The 13,054-nt window shown below is 41.4% G+C and overlaps 1 long non-coding RNA gene across 1 annotated transcript in view; it reads left to right on the top strand.

Moving 5' to 3' along the window:
- LOC133265990 (uncharacterized) overlaps positions 1-12,726 on the top strand; it is a 30,709-nt gene extending 17,983 nt beyond the window's left edge. The window contains exon 3 of the long non-coding RNA XR_009742215.1: positions 11,507-12,726. This is a non-coding gene — a long non-coding RNA (uncharacterized LOC133265990). The remainder of the gene's footprint in view (positions 1-11,506) is intronic.
- The last annotated feature ends 328 nt before the right edge of the window (positions 12,727-13,054 follow it).

Below are 13,054 nucleotides of genomic sequence, written 5' to 3'. Positions count from 1 at the left end.
AATTGCTGGATTTTTATTTTCAGTGACTGTACTTTCATTAAGGTCATTTAAGCGTGTATTTGTGTGGTTATGGCTTTGCAGGCGGAAATGTCAGAGTCCTACTCCTACCTCCTTCTTGTGGTAACTGTAGAAGAAGGGGTCTCATATGCAAAGTGCTGTGGATTCATCCTCATCTGGGCTTTCACAGCTCTATACATATGCACACGAGGATTCTCAGCCCCTCTCTTACCTGATTCTCCATGTTTCCACTTGCACAACCCTTCATAAGCATGCAGGCTATTGAAAATGCCACTTCCATGTGTAGACAATTTGATACTTCCATCCCCACTGTTTATCCTGGTATTTGCATATTGTGGCTGAATTGACCAAACAGCTATGGGTGGAAAAAAGCTGTTGTAATGGGACTAAGTTGCCTTGGTTGCAGCACCTGAAGGCCTTTCTGCTTCTTAATGAAAACCCCTGTTTGCAGACTTCTCACTTCCCTGACACTCTTTTGGTGGATGAGCCCTAAAAGTCCATCTGTGTCATGCTGATGCATGTGGCATGTGGATGTGTGCACACACGCTCCTGCATGCATGCAAAGCTCTGCTGAATGAGAAGTGCTCATGTACCCAAATCTCAGAAAAACAGCGCTTCATTTTCTTTGTGTGGTGCTTCATTTAATTGCCCATAGTCAAGTCGGGCATGTTGCTGGAGCTCTGGCTTGCTGTGATTGTCTTTTGTAGGTTCTGCTCAGAACTTTGGGGAGCTCTATGTACCCAGGAGCATGCAACCATGTCCCCTAACTGAGGTGATGATGTGCAGAAAAATTAAGTAGTCTGTGAAGGGATCGTAGTGATAGGGACAGCCATTTTGACACTGCAAATAGGATAAATCGAGAGGCTCTTTGCTAAAAGTTTTGCCTTGCATCCAATGGGCTCCATGCATCTTAGTGCAAGAAGGCTGCGCAGAGGTGTTGTGTTGACAGACCTTTGGTAATGCCTGTTCTCATTTTGCTACCTTTTATGAGAGCTTGTGAAAACTATTAAGAGAAAGTATGGTCTTTCTGGAAGTAAAGATTCCTGCTGAACACTAACATTTTTGTGATCGGTGTAAAAGAAAGGGCTCTATCAAACAATGCAAAATGTCAATTGAAAATCCTTTTAAAATTCAACATGCTGAGCTTAGCACTGTGCTGCAAATGAGCAGGATATGACTTGTTTTATATCAAGACATGAAGCTTGCTGTTTAAGCTTGTTTCCTCCAATGTTGAGCTGTTAGTTCAACACAAGCGCCACCAGGGCTGAAAAGCCATAGATGGGACCCCAGAGGGATGAGATGACTGAGCTGCCAGGGTGTGCTTCAGGAGTGTTTCTGGGCTGCAGACTTATGAGGCATGTTACCAGGAGACAAGTTCCTGTATTTACCCCCATACTGTGTGCACTGAGCCTCAGGGGTGGGAGTTTGATGAAAGCATATTATAAAGAATTAGATTTCATTTGAAAACACAAGTGGAGAATATACAAATCCCACGGACAGTGGGGTATTTGGTTTTTTGTTTTTCACCCTTTGCTGGTTAATTTCTAAAAAAAGTTGTTCAAAAGCATTTTGCCTTACTTTAAATTTGACTTCAACACCCATGTCCTGGTTCTTAACCTTTCTCTGTTAGATTGCAGTTTCCTCTAGTAACCGGTATCTTATAAAAGTACGTATATGTTGTAGTCTGGTTACTTGTTTCTTGTTACCACCTTACAACCTTTTCTGACAGCTGAAGCTTTTCAGGTACCTCATCTTTGAGACATCTCTAACAGCTGTTGAGTCGCTCTCTTGAGATTTTCCTTCTTTGATTTTCTTTTTTTTTTTTTTTATGTTGCTCTGTTACTCTCTTGGTTAAGTTGGAGGAAGACGGAGGGAACCTTCCCTTGTTGCTCTTAGCTTGTGTGAATCAGGTTGAGATGGGCATCCTTCCTTCCTCTAGGAAGGATGGGTGTGCATACGTCATCACATTGTGTCTGGTGCAGACAGGCTGGGCAGTCATTTTTCCTGCTGTAGGAAGAAGCTGTAGTTGCCACTGTCTCTTTTGGGCAGAGGTGTCACTTCAGGATGTGATGTGTTGGCTCTTTATCATGGCCTCCAGCAGCTGCTGAAGGTGTATTAGTGCCTCACTTCTAACATGCTACCCTGGCGTGCTGTTGTAGTAGAAGCTTTCATTAGAATGGGCTTAATATTATTTTTCCCCACCATTTTATGCTTTCTTTTTTGGTGTTTGTGGTGCATGTATATGTAGGAAGAAGAAGAAAAAACCTCCTTTGAAATCTGTAATTATTGTCTGGTTTGAGTCAATCAAAACCATAATTCAGTGCAAAATCTAGCAACTTTATCCTTGAAGAGATTTTTCTTCACTGAGATACTTCACCAACATGTAACTAATGTCTTCCTTGAATGTGTCTAAAATGGTGAGGTTTCTATTTGGTTCCTTCTCTGGCTGTTATCACGATACAAATAAAGGAGAACAGTAATACTGCTATGGATCGGCGCAGGAATTGGAGATAGAGGGGGTCCTGTGTGACACTAGGTGGTGCTTTGTATTTATATGGGTGTCGCTGAGTGCTTGTGTCACTCTTACTAATGCCTTTGGCATCGGTTAAGGCTATTTAATCTAACGAGTGGCGTCCCTCAGGGATCGGTGTTGGGGCCGGTCTTGTTCAACATCTTTGTTGTTGACATGGACAGTGGGATTGAGTGCGCCCTCAGCAAGTTTGCCGATGATACCAAGCTGTGTGGTTCGGTTGATACCCTGGAGAGAAGGAATGCCATCCAGAGGGACCCTGACACGCTTGTGAGGTGGGCTGATGCCAACCTCATGAGGTTTAACCATGCCAAGTGCAAGGTCCTACACCTGGATTGGAGTAATCCCAGGCACAGCTACAGGTTGGGCAGAGAAGAGATTCAGAGCAGCCCTGCGGAGAAGGAGCTGGGGGTGTTGGTTGATGAGAAAATGAACATGAGCTGGCTTCAGTGTGTGCTTGCAGGCCAGAAATCCAACTGTATCCTGGGCTGCATCAAAAGGAGCGTGACCAGCAGGTCAAAGGAGGTGATCCTGCTCCTCTACTCTGCTCTTGTGAGACCTCACCTGGAGTATTGTGTGCAGATCTGGTGTCCTCAACATAAAAAGGACATGGAAATGTTGGAACAAGTCCAGGGAAGGGCCACGAGGATGATCAGGGGACTGGAGCACCTCCTGTATGAAGACAGGCTGAGGAAGTTGGGTCTGTTCAGCCTGGAGAAGAGAAGGCTGCGTGGAGACCTCATAGCAGCCTTCCAGTATCTGAAGGGGGCCTATAGGGATGCTGGGGAGGGACTCTTCATTAGAGACTGTAGTGACAGGACAAGGGGTAACGGGTTAAAACTTAAACAGGGAAAGTTCAGGTTGGATGTAAGAAGGAAATTCTTTCCTGTTAGGGTGGTGAGGCACTGGAATGGGTTGCCCATGGAGGCTGTGAATGCTCCATCCCTGGTGGTGTTCAAGGCCAGGTTGGACGAGGCCTTGGGTGATATGATTTAGCGTTAGGTGTCCCTGCCTATGGCAGGGGGGTTGGAACTAGATGATCTTAAGGTCCTTTCCAACCCTGGTGATTCTATGATTCTATATCAGATTTAGTCAGGGTCAGGTTGGATAGAGTTTGTTACTCTGGAAAATATCATTGGTAGCACTCCAGTTTATATACTTAAATGAGACCACTCAAATATCCTGTTATCTGTGAATCTTAAAGTACTTTTTTTGATATTAACTGATTTCACTGGGTGACAGTGAAGCTAAGTGAGTAATGCAGCCACTTTATAGATTATTAAATTAGAGCAGTTAGATTTATTGACTGCTGGAAGTCATGTAGTGAGGCAGTGACAGGGCTAGGAATAAAGTCCAGGAGTGCTGGCTTGCAGTTCCCTCTTCCGTATGTTAGATAAGGATTCATTTGGCTGCAGGTTTCGTAAATAAAATTGGAACCAGAAAGCTAAAACTGCAATTTAAGGAAAATAATTTCTAAATAATATCTAAATGATAAAGGTGTTAACCTAGGTTTGAATATGCGAATGTCACATGTTTCTTAGTGTAGAAGGCAGTAGCTGGATATAGCGGTATAGACCCCAGTTTAATTACGGTGATCCACAGAGCCTGTTTGCAGATGGAGTCTGTTTGCAGATGGCAGCACCTGCTGACAGGAAACCCTTACATTGCCTTTCTCTGAACCAGCAAATTTCTCTTCCTATCGCTTTTCCTTTCCTTGTCTGATTGGGATGGAAAAAAGCTCAAGTTATTTGCTAGAGTTTCTCTCCCTAATGTCCTATTACCTTTTGGGTATTGCTGTGATTCCTGCCATGGATGATCTGCAATTACAGCCCTCTTCCCAAGCAGGTGGCTGATACCTGGCTCAGCTAGTAACAGTGCTAAATTAATTATTGGAGGTTGTTAACCACCACATATTAACACAGAGTGAGCTGTGAGAGGCAGTGTAGGATTTTTAGGTGCTCCTTGGCTCCCCCAGTGTTTGGCTGTGCCACCTTCTGTGATCTCTGAAGATGCCCGAGCTGCTTCTTGTGCTGTGAAGGTATGTCCGTTCTGATCTGTCAGAAGAATAAGGATGCCACATCTCTGGAAAAGCAGCTGGTGGCAGGTAGCTAATTAATGCCATTGGAAAAATGGCACATAGCTTGGGAATCATGTGGGGAAGGTTGGTTTGATAACACTGATATTTTTAGGTACTTGTAGCTTGTAGTTTGTGCGCTAAAATGCAGGGGTTGATTAGCAAATGCTACTGCAAATCAAACTGTGGGAAGGAAAATGGTTACCATCTATCTCTGTGCAGTGGAAATTGGGCCTTCCTTTACTCTTGTTCTCTATGTCAGTGATTGCATTGGGCACAAGGAATATAACGTTCCCTAAAGTGAAAACTGAATTAGCGGCCAGTTTTAGCATAGACTACATATTTTGAAGTAGCAACTGTAAGCTTGTGCATGTGTGATGCTAACCAAATAATATTCTCTGGTTTGGGGTTAATGGTGCATTGAAACAGTCTCATAAGTGCAGTTGACTGAAGTCATTAGGAGATGAAGCAAACTTTGCTGCTGTTCTGCACTCGTATCTCAGGGTGGTTATTTTTGCTGGCTGCTCTGAAATATGGTGATGTCCAAGCCCACTGCCTTACAGCCATCTAAGTCCTGTGACATAGTCTGGGACCCACCAAGCCCCAGCCGTAGCTGTATAACTGGAAATTCCTCAAACAAATGAGCTTAATTTTTTCAGAAGTTAATTTCTGGCGACAGAGTTGTTTAGTCATTTTTTGCTTAAATTGCTGCCCTTAAGACTCTTCCCATCTGCTAGAGACATTTTGGAGACTAATGCACTTGCTCTTAGTACATTATTATTATGAAAAGCTGCAGGTTGCATATTTGCAGTGCAGTGGTCAGGCCTTTGCAGCTGCTGTGGCTTAGAATTTCTTTGCTTATGTAGCATTTTTTCAACAAATGGACTGTACAGCTTATTAAACTAACCATATCATACTGTTTTCATAGATCTAGTCTTTTTCTCTAGCAGCTTGATAAAAAATGACCTAAGTAATGTTGAAGACTTATTGAGAGGTGCAATAGGGTGGAGAAGGAACTCAGTGGTGTTGAATACCATCTACAATCTGAAATTATAATGAGCAGGTGAGAAACATGCTGACTTTTTTAGGATTACTTTACAGTATGTATTTCCTTGCGACTGGAACCATAACTTCTGTCTTGAGCAATCTTATCCAGATTTCCATCTGGATTATAGTGAGGGTATAAATATAGGTTTTAAAAAGGAGTCCAGAAAGAAAAATATTGCTATAAGGCTGTATGGTGCTGGAGTTCAATGACAAAATTTTCTGTATAAGTCTGTAGGGACTTGGTGTAAATGGCTTGATGAATGGTGATTATTATACCAATACAATTTCAATGCAAATATATGGACAGCGTATTCCAGTATCGTTACAATTTGAAATGATATGAAAGTATTTGAGTGATTCTTTGGAGGCTGTGCTAATGAAGTTATTACAATGCAAAATCACTATTATAGGATAATGGTTTCAGTGCAAATCTGTAGATTAACTGTATATGATTTCATATCACTAGACAGGCTGTGCTATCACTTAAAATAAAAAGCATCTTGCTGAGAAATTAACATTGGAGTAAGGACACATTTGTACGGTGACAGAGGAGTTCTGATGTTTGTAGGACTGTGTTAACCTTGTTGTGTATAGCAGCTGTAAACTCTTCATGGAGTTTTGAAACACAATTTATATATATGTGTTAGTGCAAAGCTGGAGTTGGAGTGCTGATCTGGCCAGCCCACCCTAAGTATGTGGGAAGAGAGGAGCATGGGGATAAAGCATAGGAATTAGCTTTAAAAGAGGGGAAAAAAAAGGTGATGGGTTTGAGCTATGGGCAGAGCCATAAGGGTAGGTGTTGGGAATAGATTCTTGAGGGTAAGGATTGTGGAACAGATACAGTGCAGCTTCAGCTGACCTCTGGGGAAGGTTTATTTGTGCTTCTCTCTTTTCTGTTGTCTTCCACCAGTTCATCCATTTCTGCCTCTGACACTTCTCCTTGAATGTTTCTCTGTCAGATGAAGTTTAACACAGGTAAGGCTGATCCCCCCTCTTATTCTCTGGCACATCTTACCTGCCATCAGGCTGGCAAGCCACGGGACACTTGTGTTCTTCCCTCTTGTCCTCTGTAGATACATAAACTGTTCCTTAATCCTGCTCCTCTTTCTTTAAACCCTTTGTAACCTGCCCCACCTTCTCCCCCCATGCAGCTGGAAAGGTTGTGTTTCTGTAAGGTTAATCATCAGCAGGGAACTTTGCTTAAGACCTGCTGCCCTTCATCCTCTGACTCCTGCCTATCTCCTCAGCCTTCAACTTACTTTTTTCCCTTTGGTCCATCTCTTTGATTTCTTGCAAAAACCTTCAGGCACATTCTTTTAATGCTCCTATAAGCTCCTGACCACAAAGCAGCTCAAAACAGTGCCCCAAATGCTCGTGTTTGGTACAAGTTGTTCAGATCTCAGAGAAGGTTTAAGCCCAGGCAGTGTACCTGCTATCCTCTGGAAAGGAGGCGGCATGTAAGAAAGCAGCTTGCCTCAAGCAGAAACAGCATTTCCTTTTGCTTTTGCTTTTTTGATTTTTTTTTTTTTTTTTTTTTTTTAATGTATGTAGTGTCTTTCTTCTAGGAAGCAGGTGTGGGCTGTCAGAACAGCAGATTCAGTCCATCTCAAATGCAGTTTTGCCTGCTTCAGAAAAAGAGACAGCTGCTGTCTCTTATTGTCTTAAAGATTATTGAGTGGGTCTGTTGCCTGCTCCATAAAAGAAAAAGGAAGATATCTGCAAAATATCATTTACTGCTAAAGGAAAAAGAATTTTGAATAGGAAACTATTTCACTTTACCTACTATTCTTTTTTTCATGAGTTTTTGGTTTTTGTTTTTTTTTGGGTTTGTCTTTCCCCCCCTTCCTTGGGCTTCTGCCTGTAGTAGAATATAGCAGCCATGATAATTTTATCCTTGAAAACTCAGACATCAGAAATGGCAGGGTTGTTCTAAGACCTCTCACTTCCTGAAGCTGTTTGTTTCATAAAAATTGTGGCAACACTTTATATATTTTAGTGTTAACACTTCCCAAAGTATGTATGGAACCATCCAATCCCATGAGCAGGTAGTGTTGAGTCTCACTACATGTTAATCTTTTTGCTGCTAACTCTTCTAATATGTTTATGATATTTAGTCGATGAATATTATGACTTTTTTGGAAGAGGGACAGTGTTTTCCGTACAGTTTCTGTATAGCAGTTAGCACAGTGTGACTGAATCTTTACAGGAAATTTGGAAAAGTAAACTGACAGAACAACCTTACAACGGAGAAAATAGCTGATGGTTTTGATGCCTGGGGGCCAGTCCTTACTGCTTTTAGGGCTGATTGATACTGCCCTCGCTTTTCTAGTGAATACTTTGGTTTTTGTGGGGAATTTCAGCAGCTCTCTGCCAAGTTCCAGTTTCTAGACTCATCTAATGGTATTACATGGGCTTGATGTAGCTAATGCCCTGTGCAGTACTGCTGAAACCAGATGAAAAACACTGGTCTGTAGTTCTCCTTAAGCATGTGCTCCCTCCTTATGCTGCCAGTAATGTATTCTTGTGCAGCTCCTCACATAGAGGTACTACAAAAGGCTGCAGTAAAGCAATAGCAGCTGCTCAGCAGGGAAAATCCAATTGTCTTGCACTGGGCAACTATCAATAGCGTAATATTTTTGATTGTTGCAGAGAGAATGATTTAATTTCCTTCAAGGCAGCCTCAGTCACTTTGGTCCCTTTGCAAAATATTTCTTTTCCTCCAGCTTTAGATCTCTCTTTTGTTGAGACAGGTGTTGAGGAGAAGGATGCATTATAAACAAGAAAAGGTAACAAAGCTGCAAATGTACTAAACCATTGCAAATAAAAAAATATACTTGAAGAGTATGATCTGTAGGAAGTGAAAAAAACATTGAGTGATAGTAAGAGTACTCAGAGGAAATTGGTAAGTTAAGCCACCTCCTCACTGAAAGGTAGCATAAGTGTGTTAATAAGGTAAGGCAGGCATAGGATGGAAAACTCTAAGCTATTTTGAAGACATACTGAATTATGACCCTCAAGTGAAAACTCATTTTTCTGAGGGAGCACAATGAAAAAAAAACCAAGTTGACCACTAATGGCCTTTCCCTTTCCCTTTCCTTCTTTTTCTTTTCTCTCTGTCCTGGGTTCAGCAGTAGCAGTCATGACTCCCTCTCCCTTCTTCCAAAAATGAAGTGTTATTGGTCAGTCTGTAATACTGAGTCATTAAGGGAATTCATGCATCCCCTTCTTTTTGTGTTATTTCTCTAAAATACTTAAATAGAAAGTGGATAGGTTGTGATTTTTACCTAGCATAATAAAATTCAGAGTAGTAAAAATCAGAAACAGCAACTGAAAATAGCGTCTTACTAAATTGCATCAGGATAAATACATAGAAGTAGTATTGTCTTGACTCCTCAATACTTAAAGCCATTTTGCATGGCTCTTGTTTCATGCTGTTGAACAGTATGTTATTGAAACTGTCTCTATAATTAACATCAGACATTAACAGCATAACTGTGGGAGTTTCCTCTTCTGCCTGTCTATTGACTACGAAGAGTTATCCCTTCCTGGAGCATTTGAGCCAGCAAAGTTCTGCTTGGCTAAAAGTGTGTGGGGGAAACTTTATTTTCTTCACTGATACAAAAGCGATAAAGTTATCTGTCTGGTGGCTGTGCAGAGCACCCAATGGGTGCCTTTTACAGTCTTCTTGAGGAGGTGGCAGTCAGTAGGGTAGGGTTGCCATTTGGTGATGTGGCTCTTTAAGAAAACCACATCAGGGACTGAATGCCCCTGTGTTGTGTCGCAAATGGAACAGCACTGTGAAGCTGGACCTGCCTTTTTATTCTCGCTCACATCAAGGATCCCTGCAATGGTGTAGTCTTTGTGCTATGTTATTGAGGTTATTTCTGTTGTTTTCCTTTTCAAAATAATGTTCTGGCAGCTTTTGTCTGTCTTGATAAAACATCTTTCTTACTTGAGCAGAATTTGCTAGCTCAGTGGAGGTCCATTACCTTTCAGTGTTGTATTCACGTACAAAAATGTTTTCTGTAAAGCCTCTATTAGCTGTGATTTAATGGTTATTCAATGCCGCTGTTTTAAAAGAACCTCCTCAATTTAAGAAGTCATTTCTTCTCAGTTTGACACATGAAATAAAAAGAACAACTTTGTGCTGACTGACTTGGACTTTGCCGTGTTAATGACTAGCTAATCCAGGTCCAAAAAGTAAAGCTTTGGAACTGCTGCCTGATATAAATATAAAAGAGTTGCTAAGTACTGAAGCAAGAGCTTGGCTCAGAAGCTGCATAAAGTTGAGCCAGTCATAGCCCTGTGCTTATATGGGCTTCATTCAGACTTCTGTGGTGCTTACCAGTTGTGGCCTTAAAACTGAGGATTAAAAACTTAGTATATGACACTGCATGAAAGGTGAGTCAGCCACATGAGCAAAGAGCAAATAACCAACATTGCATGCGGTCAGACTTTGGAAAATAAACGCAGGCTATGTACATTGGAAGTAATTCAGCAGGCCAGATCCCAGAATAATGAACATCTGCATGTGCTCCAAATGAGGTGAAAAATTGCTAGGTGTATGAAGCCCAGATATTGCAGGAACGGGGCCAACAGAAATAAGTACTGAATACAGCACCCCCTTGGCAAGGCAACCTAGGGAGAATGTACTATATTAGTACATTTGATACTAATTATTTTGAAAGGGCAAATTACAGATGGATGAGGTTTAAAAGATAACAGTACAGATAACAGGTTACTGTTGTGAGGGCCCAGAGTGCAAAAAAGGGCATCCCCAAATGTCCATGTGAGCTGGAAGCAGGGTTTTGACAATGGTACTGGGGGAGAAGAGGGGGCTGTGGAGTGAGAGGAGTGCTTCGGGCTCCTCCACTGCAGCATACCCGAAGCTGCTTGCAACAATCCAACATCATGCAATTCTGAGTTGGCTGCGCAGGGTGAAATGAGGACAGCAGCATATCTGTCTTTTCATAATGTGCATGCGTGATAAAAGGGGAAGATTTGCTATTATTCAAATCCAGTCTTACAAACCTGCAGGAGGTAATTTTTTTTCTCTTTTCCTGGCTATTAATTCTATGCAGAAAAGACACTTTACCAATATTTTCTTTTCAATCCTGAGCTATAGGCACTCTTTCCAGAGAAGTACTTGAGGGAACACTCTCAAAGAGGATGCCATATGGTATCCTTAGGGGTGTATTTCAGATAAAGGATTTTAAGCTTTAAGTTTATTCATCAAAATGTGCTGTGTATGATGTGTACGAGTTATTTTCTACACAGTGGGGGGAAACCCACCTGATGCTTGCTTGCAGGGCATTCAGGTAATGCATAAGATACGAGGCCAAAAGGGGATATGTGGGCATGACTACTGCTGATGCAGGCTTCCCTGGGCTGGAGCTGGGGTGTCTTTGCTCCTCCTGTCCCTGCATAGGTAACATGGTTTCCCCTTTAACTACAGTTCCATAAACCCCAAATATGAGGAGTCCAATACCCAATGCATCATCTGAGCTCCTCTGTCTCCTTGTGGTCCTGTAAAATTCCCCTGAAGGAGAATCTGAAGGAGAATTAGGATTGCTTATGTTTTCTCTGTGACTTTTTCTATTTAAGAAAGACCATTGCAATATTAGCTTATTTATTTCTTTGACAAGATTTTGGATTAGGTGGTTGACTGCCAGAGTTGGGTTATGGCTGAGCTGTATTACATTCCCCTCCCCCTCCCAATTTTCATGCTTTAGTAAGTAGTGGTGTGTGGTTTTTTTTTTTTTTGTTTTAAATGTGAAATACCAGAACTGCTATTTTTGACTATCTAAATTTATTAAAAAATGGTTTTATCCTCCAAGGGATGACTCAAGCATGTAAAAAAAACCCCTGCAATGTCAGAAGCTGTTTGCTCCCCACGCTGTCTCATGAAAAGGCTGTCCCTGGAGCCTTTTCCTGTGTCACAGCAGCTGGAGAAGCCCTTCTCCCTGCTGAAGGGGAAGAGACTGACAGAACAAAGTGGTTCATTGCCTGCTGTGTTGCTGATCCCTCCTCAGCCAGCTGGTTTCGAACACAGCCTGGTGTCAAGTTTGTATTTCAGAAAGCTAATTATGCTGCAATTTGTGGATGGCTATAGTTGAGAATTCACAGCAGAAGTTCCAAAATAAGTGTTTACTGCATTGCTGTGTGTTTGTTTTCACCTGTGTAAGATGCTCTAGACTTGCCTAAACAAGGTGGGGAGATGTTTTAAATGAATCGGGGTGGAAATGAGGTATTGGTTTTTGGAAAAAGCCTTCCAGATATTCAGGAACAAATAAATTTGAAACTTAGTGAAAATAGTTTGATGTGTTTCACCCCTGATAAGGCAAAAGTGGCAAAACGCTTGTGTCCTTGGTGTATAGAGCCTGTTCATCTGCAGGATCCGCTACATTCCAATTAAGGGCTCAGTGAGGGACCTGACCCACAGTTTGGAGGTGCTTATTAAATTCCTTTGGTTTCAGCCACTTGCTGTGATAATACAGGATAAAAATTTTACTTAGAGGCTAATAAGAAACCATTCTCATTGGAGACTTTGATGCGATGGCTTCAGAGGAGATGTAAAAGTTCTAATTTAATGCATAATGAATAATCTAGTTTCCTGTTTGAAACTTCAGGCTTTCCCTCAGCACTGTTTCATGCACCAGCTGCTTGTGATGCCTCTCTTGTGGCAAATAATAAAAAAAAAAGGCATTGGTAGTTGAAGAAAATTAAGAAATGCCAAGGTCAGGAGACTGCTGACACGGATAATGAAAGAAATTGGGAAGGTGAGAGGGCAGATGGAGTATCAAATGTCTTACAGAAGGCTGAAGTGGAAATTTCATTGTTGAAATGAGCTGGGATAAGATCAGGCCTCTGAAGATGGTTGATGGAGGTTGGCATCTCCACTGCCGATACAGGGAAGGATAGAAAAGGCTGTAGGGCATGGGCGGAAATCTCTCCAGGCAGGGTTGCAAGGGCGATGTGTCAGTAGGATACTGTGAATAAAGTAATATGTTGAATTTGGCAAAACAGAAGGGAAGAAATTGTAGGCTGAGGTAAAAATGAAATGAAAAAGAATAAAAAATACTTTCACTTTAAAAGCACTAGCATTTTGAATTTGGAGGTGAGAAGTGATTTGAAATTTTTTTTGTTTCTGAATATTTTTAGAAATGGAAGAACTTTTTAATTTTCAAGTTTTAAACACCATGTGATCTTTTCTCAAATAACTCAATTAAATGTAAAAGAATAAAATTGTTCTATGAATAATTTCAGTTGAAATGACTGCTTCAATAGGATTTGATCAAAATATTTTGCTCATCTGTCTCAGTGAATAGCATCAGATCAAATATCTTACTGTGTTTAAAGATGGATTTAGGATGGTGTCTTGTTGC

This window comes from Pezoporus flaviventris, unplaced genomic scaffold (assembly GCF_033815535.1).
Source record: "Pezoporus flaviventris isolate CSIRO_AGI_PZ_B2104156 unplaced genomic scaffold, CSIRO_AGI_Pfla_v1 ptg000001l, whole genome shotgun sequence".
Lineage (NCBI taxonomy): Eukaryota > Metazoa > Chordata > Aves > Psittaciformes > Psittacidae > Pezoporus > Pezoporus flaviventris.
This window is presented reverse-complemented; position numbering and strand designations above follow the sequence as displayed.